The sequence below is a fragment of the Heterodontus francisci genome, unplaced genomic scaffold (genome assembly GCF_036365525.1).
Source record: "Heterodontus francisci isolate sHetFra1 unplaced genomic scaffold, sHetFra1.hap1 HAP1_SCAFFOLD_591, whole genome shotgun sequence".
NCBI classification, from domain to species: Eukaryota; Metazoa; Chordata; class Chondrichthyes; order Heterodontiformes; family Heterodontidae; genus Heterodontus; species Heterodontus francisci.
Window position 1 is genome coordinate 550,598 of NW_027140238.1, and position 7,791 is coordinate 558,388.

General features: G+C 45.4%; 1 pseudogene; it reads left to right on the forward strand.

Annotated features, from left to right (window-relative positions):
* Window positions 1–346: 346 nt before the first annotated feature.
* On the forward strand, window positions 347–3,503 carry LOC137359133 (probable G-protein coupled receptor 139; annotated as a pseudogene).
* Window positions 3,504–7,791: the final 4,288 nt, after the last annotated feature.

Here is a 7,791-nt window from a genome sequence, read left to right on the forward strand (position 1 = left end):
GAGGTCAATACAACAATAGGGAAAATGTAAATGATGCCACTCATAATTGTCGCATGCGTTCAGTATGAGGACAGATTTCAGGTTTATTCCCGAGAGAGGACTTACTGAGAAAATGTCATTGATATTGGAATGATTGTGTTTTATCCACCACATTATTTACCAGTGTCAAAGCTGCTGATGTAATGTGTTTGTTCAGGTGAGTGTAACTAATAGCAATGATCAGGGGTATAACCGTGTCAGTGGAGACTTATCCCCTGTATAAATCAGGACCCATTGGAATGGATCAGCTCAGAGTGTCTGCTGGAGCTGTGGATTCCAGGCTAACAGAACTCAGCTTCTCTCAGAAATGGGATATCCAGTAATGTATCAGATAGAACGCATTTATTATCCTGCACTTGCAGCAATTGGAGTTCCTGGTCAGTCTGTATCTCAGCTGTTAATGGTGCAAATCGATATTAGTTGCACTGCTGTACTCGGTATTATTTCTCACTGTGTGTTTTACACAACCGCCTGTACTTGTCCAGCAGGTTACTGATGGAATCTTCTCATTGTCTTCTCTTTCAGTCTGACTGGAGCTGTTTGATGTATTTAATGACATTGGTTTAACTAACCCTGGCATTGTTGCTGCATTATTCTGTGAATTGAATGCCGTTGAATGTGATGTCTTTGTTAGGATCAAGAAGCAGACCATCAGGAGATTTTAACAGTTTCATGATGTGGATCTAACCAGTCCTGGAATTTTTTTGGGATGTGTTTTGCGATGCTTGATAATGAGATATCTCACGGTCTCAGTTTTACAATGTCCTCCATCCCTATTAATATGGAGCAATGTAACAGAGATTTCAATATATTTATTGGTTATCACTGTTATAAAATATTATTTCATTCTGTGTGTGTCTGACGCTGCTTCAGAAGTCTGGTTACCGAACTGAGTTTGCTGCTGACTCTTTCACATCTCCTTCTCTGCTTCACTGCGGACCCTTCACTGTCACTGGACTACATTGTAAAACTGAAAGTATTGATGTGATCTTTTATTGGTTTACACTCTATCAGTTGGAATCCAGAGTCTTTCCATTTATCTGTAGATTATCAGCTGCAGCGCTGATGTCGGTGTTTTATTAATTAAACAATCCCACATTCTAACAGTGTACTTTATAATTCCAGGAGAAGGAATTTCAATGATTGTGAGGTTTGTCTGGAAGAAACTTTCGATCCTGTTTATTCCATGTATTGTTGATGAAGTGAAGAGTGTGGGTGAGCAGGTGGAGACTTGGGTGACCTGTAGACACATTAAATTATTCACAGAGGTTTCACCATTAAACAAACTGACTCTGAGAATAGAATCATTGAACACAGGGCTGGGGAACGGAACACAGGCACAGAATGTTAGGAATAAATTGTATGTGAAAAGCGGCTTTAAGGAACAGTTTGCAGGGTGTGAGCACATCGGAGAGATAGGGAGGGCGACTGAGAGAAGGAAGGAGAAAAGAAGCAGGGAGAACGAAACCGAGGGAAAGTGATAAGCAGAAGGAAAGAGAAAGAGAAAGAAGCAGCAGTGTGTTAATTTTACTGTTGGACTTGATCCTCAGTGTTTATTTCTGTCAGATATTTATTTTGTTTTGCAAAAAGTTCTGATTCCTTACTTGCTGACTGAATAAACAGAATAGAATCAGTTCTTCACTGATGGTAATTCATTATTTAAATACTGCACTTTAAAAACTCTGTGACTGCTGAATTCAATAAAGAACGAGGCCGATATCAGAAATATATTTAAATTTATATTTAATTGCCTGTACAAGTTAAATATATTTACTATATTGGACAACCAATGAACTGTTCTCCAACACCAATAACCGCAGGTATTACTGTTTAAATGTATTAATTGAGTTGTGTTACTGAGATCTCTAGCTGACATTTCCTCTAACACTCTACTGCAGTCTCTCCGTGTGAATCTCAGCCTCTCCTCTCAATGTATTGAATCCTCTGTCTCCTCATCCATTGCTTCATTTTATCCATTTTCCCAAACCATCTGCTCCTGTCTCCCCTCCATCTCCAACATGTTCTTTTCCTTCTCTCCCTCCCAATCTCACTCACTGTCTCATCCTCCAGTTGCCTCTTCGAAATAAATCCTAGGCCAACTCACCGCAGCAGCTCTCAGTCTTTTCCCATTTTGTACCAGCCTCTGTCGGCTCTCTGAACCCACAGCAACAAACCATCGGCACCTTCCACTCTCCCCAAACCTGGAGACAAATTCCCATTTAACCCATTGGATTCCATCTCTGTAAAACACCTTCTCATTTCCCCACTGTCACTGCATTCTCACTCAGTACTTCCAGTGGATCCAGTGTTGCCTTTATTCACTTTCTGTCTCAATTTCCCAATTCATTCTTAATAATTGTGTTTTAAACATTTCACTGTGACAAAACACTGCCCAGGTCAGTGAATCAGTTTTAACTGTTCGATGCAGCAACAAAGCTGGAAATTTCAGCCCAGATCCTGTCAGACTGCTGCTTTGTCTCCAGGTCTGATCAGTAATTTCTCTGCTTCCTTTTCTCTCTCTTCCAGTTAACTTGGTGGCGATTGTGGTCTTGTCCCGAGGAAAGTGAGGACTCTCCAAATGTATCACTGTCTACCTGGTGGGAATGGCAGTGTCTGATCTCCTGGTCGTTATCACTGATCCCATATTGAGTTGGATTGTTTTAATTTATATCCAGGATTCATTCCTGAGAATTACCCCCGTGTGTACTATCATTATCGTTCTGCTTTCTGCAGCCACTGTTGTTTCTGTCTGGCTCACAGTCGCTTTCAGCTTTGATCGATTTGTGGCCATTTGTTGTGAGAAGCTAAAAACAAAATATTGCACCAAGAAAACAGCGGCTGTGGTTGTAGGAACAGTGAGTGCTCTGGGCTGTTTAGAGTCTCTCACCTGGTACTTTATCTATAAACCAAAGTACATTATTGATAATGTTCCCATGGGTTGTACCATTAAGCCCAGCTTCTTTACTTCCCCCTTATGGGCCGCATTTGAATTGTTTCACTACATTTTAACTCCTTGTGTCCCGGTCTTTCTGATTTTTCTGCTCAATGTTCTGACGGTCAGACATATTTTATTCTCCAGTAAAGTCCGCAAGGGATTCCGGGGCCACAGTAATGGAGAGAATCACAAAGACCCAGAGATGGATAATCGGAGAAAATCAATTATTTTACTCATCAGTATATCCGGCAGTTTTATACTGTTGTGGGTGAGCCGGATTGTGTATATCACTTATAGGCGAATGACACATATTCGGTATTTTTACTCCGACACTGACCCTGTCTTTATAACAGATCACACATCAAAGATGCTGCAGCTTCTCAGTTCCTGCACCAACACATGTATTTATGCTGTGACCCAGACTAAATTCCGACAGGAGCTGAAGAAGGCGGTGAAATACCCTCTCAATCTCATTGTTAAATTCGTGAAATCAGAGAAAGAACTGAAGGGTGTCAAACAATGGAACTAAATCACATTTCCACTGCAACGAGCCCGGAATTGAATTTAAATCTAATTCTGAGACTATATTTTATTGCTAATCAGACCTATTCTCCTGGGACCTGCTCTGCAGATGATTCATTAATTGTTTATCAAAAAGACAACCTGAAAAGCTCAGCTGGACTTGAACGAAGACCACTTGGACCCACAGTAAAACGGAGAAAGCAGCCAATCACAGTGATTAAGAAATGGAGAGAGAGGTCATCAACTGCAGCGAGACAGTGACACCAGCAGATGAGGATGGAGAGACAGGGCAGTGTATGCAGTGATACAGGGACACCAGCAGGTGGAGCTGGTGAGCTGGGACAGCAACTGCAGTGAGGCAGGAACCCCAGCAGATGGGGATGGTGAGCGGGTGGCAGTTTATGCAGTGACACAGTGACACGAGGAGATGGAGATGGTGAAAGGGGGCAGCAACTGCAGTGAGACAGGGTCGGAAACAGATGGAGATGGTGAGAGGGGGCAGTAGCTGCAGTGAGACAGGGTCACCAGCAGATGGAGATGGTGAGGGGCGACAGTAACTGCAATGTGACAGGGACACCAGTAGATGGAGATGGTGAGAGGGGACAGTAACTGCCGTGAGAAAAGGACACCAGCAGTTGGAGATGGTGAGAGGAGGACAGTAACTGCAGTGAGGCAGGGACACCAGCAGATGGAGATGGTTAGGGGGGTCAGTAACTGCACTGAGACAGGGACACAAGCAGATGGAGATCGTGAGAGGGAGGCAGTTTATGTAGTGACACAGGGTCACCAGTAGATGGAGATGGTGACAGAGGGCAATAACTGCATTGAGACAGGGTCATTAGCAGATGGAGCTGGTGAGAGGGGCACAGTAACTGTTTGGAGACAGAGACACCAGCAGGTGGAGACGTTGAGAGGGGACGAGTAACATCATTGAGACAGGGACACCAGCAGATGGAGATGGTGAGAGGGAGACAGTAACTGCAGGGAAACTGCTACACCAGCAGATGGAGATGGTGAATGGGACGGTAACTGCAATGAGACAGGGACACCACCAGTTCCACATTGTGAGGGGGAGCAGTAACTGCAGTCAGATCAGGACACCAGCAGATGGAGATGGTGAGGGGCGACAGTAACTGCAATGTGACAGGGACACCAGTAGATGGAGATGGTGAGAGGGGCAGTAACTGCAGAGAAACAGGGCCACCAGCAGATGGAGATTTTGAGAGGGGTAGAAACAGCAGTCAGACAAAGATACGAGCAGATGGAGATGGTGAGAGGGGGCAAGTAGCTGCACTGAGATAGGAGCACCAGGAGATGGAGATAGTGAGGGGGAACAGAATCTGCAGTGAGGCAGAAGCACCAGCAGATGGAGATGGTGAGGGGGGACAGTAACTGCCGTGAGAAAAGGACACCAGCAGTTGGAGATGGTGAGAGGAGGACAGTAACTGCAGTGAGAAAAGGACACCAGCAGATGGAGATGGTTAGGGGGGTCAGTAACTGCACTGAGACAGGGACACAAGCAGATGGAGATCGTGAGAGGGAGGCAGTTTATGTAGTGACACAGGGTCACCAGTAGATGGAGATGGTGACAGAGGGCAATAACTGCATTGAGACAGGGTCATTAGCAGATGGAGATGGTGAGAGGGGCAGTAACCAGAGAAACAGGGACACGAGCAAATGGAGATGGTGAGAGGGAGCAGTAACTGTAGTGCGACAGAGATACCAGCAGATGGAGCTGGTGAGAGGGGCACAGTAACTGTTTGGAGACAGAGACACCAGCAGGTGGAGACGTTGAGAGGGGACGAGTAACTTCATTGAGACAGGGACACCAGCAGATGGAGATGGTGAGAGGGAGACAGTAACTGCAGGGAAACTGCTACACCAGCAGATGGAGATGGTGAATGGGACGGTAACTGCAATGAGACAGGGACACCACCAGTTCCACATTGTGAGGGGGAGCAGTAACTGCAGTCAGATCAGGACACCAGCAGATGGAGATGGTGAGAGCCGGACAGTAACTGCTGTGAGACAGGGATGCCAGCAAATGGAGATGGTGTGCGGTGGACAGTAACCAAAGGGAAACAGGGACAACCGCAGTTGGAGATGGTGAGAGGGTGACATTATTGAAGGGAAACAGGGACAACAGCAGATGGAGATGGTGAAAAGGGGACAGTAACTGCAGTGAGACAGGGACACGAGCAGATGGAGATGGTGAGAGTGGGGCAGTAACTGCAGTGAGATAGGCACACCAGCATATGGAGATGGTGAGAGCAGGACAGTAACTGTAGTGAGGCAGGGATGCCAGCAGATTGAGACGGTGAGAGAGGAACAGCAACTGCAGGGGAATAGGGACAACAGCAGATGGAGATGGTGAGAGGGACAGTAACTGCAGTGAGACAGGGACACCAGCAGATGGAGATGGTGAGAGGTGGACAGTAACTGCAGTGAGACAGGGACACCAGCAGATGGAGATGGTGAGAGGGCTTGTGTGATTCTGTGAGATAGCGAACGTTTGTCGCCTATTGTTAAATAAATGTATTCCATGCTTCAATTTCTGATGCATTAATATTTGTTTTAATGGATCAGACAGTTATTTTCTTTAGGTGTTGTGTTATTTCTTAGTTTCATGGTTAGTTTTATCAATGCAGGAAAATCACACCACACGTCTGTCCCTGATAATCACAGTGCATGTCCCCTTTCCACTTCCTATGTGTCGCTGCCATATGTGTGGCTTGTTTAGTGTTCAGAACAGGGTTTGTTCCAACCGTCCTTATTCCGAGGAGTCTCCCTTTTCTCCCTTACAGGAAATTCTGAAGTTTCCCAGGAAACCTGACTTACAGTTTTTTGCTCAATACCACCACAATGTTGGATTTGTCTGACTGATATTTCCACGAATACATTTCAACTGTACTCCAAATCCTTCATCCACAACTACAAATCATTACTTTCCTGCTTGTCATTAAAATGTAATTAGCCTTTTCATTCACCCGCTAGTATTATTAATGCTGTTACACAGCTTGGCGTGTTCCCTGAGCCGCAGTTTTACACTGGCATGTGTATGTATTGTTATTGTGGGTCATAAATTCAGAACAACACAACTTAGTCGCGTTTTGTGATGATTTGTAAGCCACAGTGCTTCTTTTCCAGCTCCCTGTTGATCTAACTGATTCTAACGTGTAAAAGGCAGCATCTCTGGTACTGGTACAAGTGTATTCAAAGCAGACCCTCTGTTCATGTTCAACTGCGTAGCCTTATCATGTTAATGTCAGTTTGCCTGATGTAAAGTGACCCTACAGTTTTGTATCTGCGGGCCTCATAATTGTTAGGGTACAATTTTGCCAGAGTTTATTCCAAGAAATATTATTCCCAATCAGTAGTATAACGTGCAACATCTTCATCACTCGTTATCATGCAGACATAAGACTAAATGTAACACTTATTCTCAATTCAACACCAGTCCCCTTCTATTTAGATAGTTTACACCGAGTGCTATGATACCACAAGTACTGCATTTTCTTTCATCGTCTCTGGATGGCCAATGTCATGTTGGTTCCTCCCAAGTTGTATATGATGTCCGACAAATCTTCCCTATCAGCCATCCAGACAAGCCCCATACGAAACATTATTATTAGCATCACTTCATTACCAATTGTTTAGTGCCCATCACCCCTTCCCACTCCCTCCATGAAATCACACAGCTTACTTGTTAGGGCCTCTGCTCAGGGATAGGAGCTAATAACCCCACTGCCTTGTGGGCGTCTCGAGAGAGACCAAGGCTAAGGGAGTAAACCCTAACAGAAAATCAAGAGTGGAACCCCACAAGTGGTCATGTGTCACCTTTGCATGTTTCCGGCAGTTTCTGCAGCCATACCGGTGCCAAACGTCGTGCTCTGCACTCCTTTGGACCCCACCAGGAAGGGGGTTTTGACGCTTGGGAAACTCACAACCTCCATACATTCGCCCAGACATGCGCCATGGAGAGGTCACTCTATAGTCGCCTCACAGCGACCAAAACAACACAGAAGGCAGCAGTTACGGGTTTTTGGTCCAGCTCAATTGGCATAGAGATTGGGCGCCACGGGTTGCCTTTGAGGGTGGGAGAGTTCATCGCATCTCACTGGACAGCTACCGCCCGCCTCAAACCGGGCAACCCCAGGTCAGTACGGCTCTGTCCCTCCACAGTCCACCTGCTTCAATGGGTGCTTGGAGATCAAGGTCATTGCCCGACAAGAAGACTGTAACACCGCACCAAACAGCACGATAAAAAAGGAAAGAAGGTACCAGCCCTTCGTTTT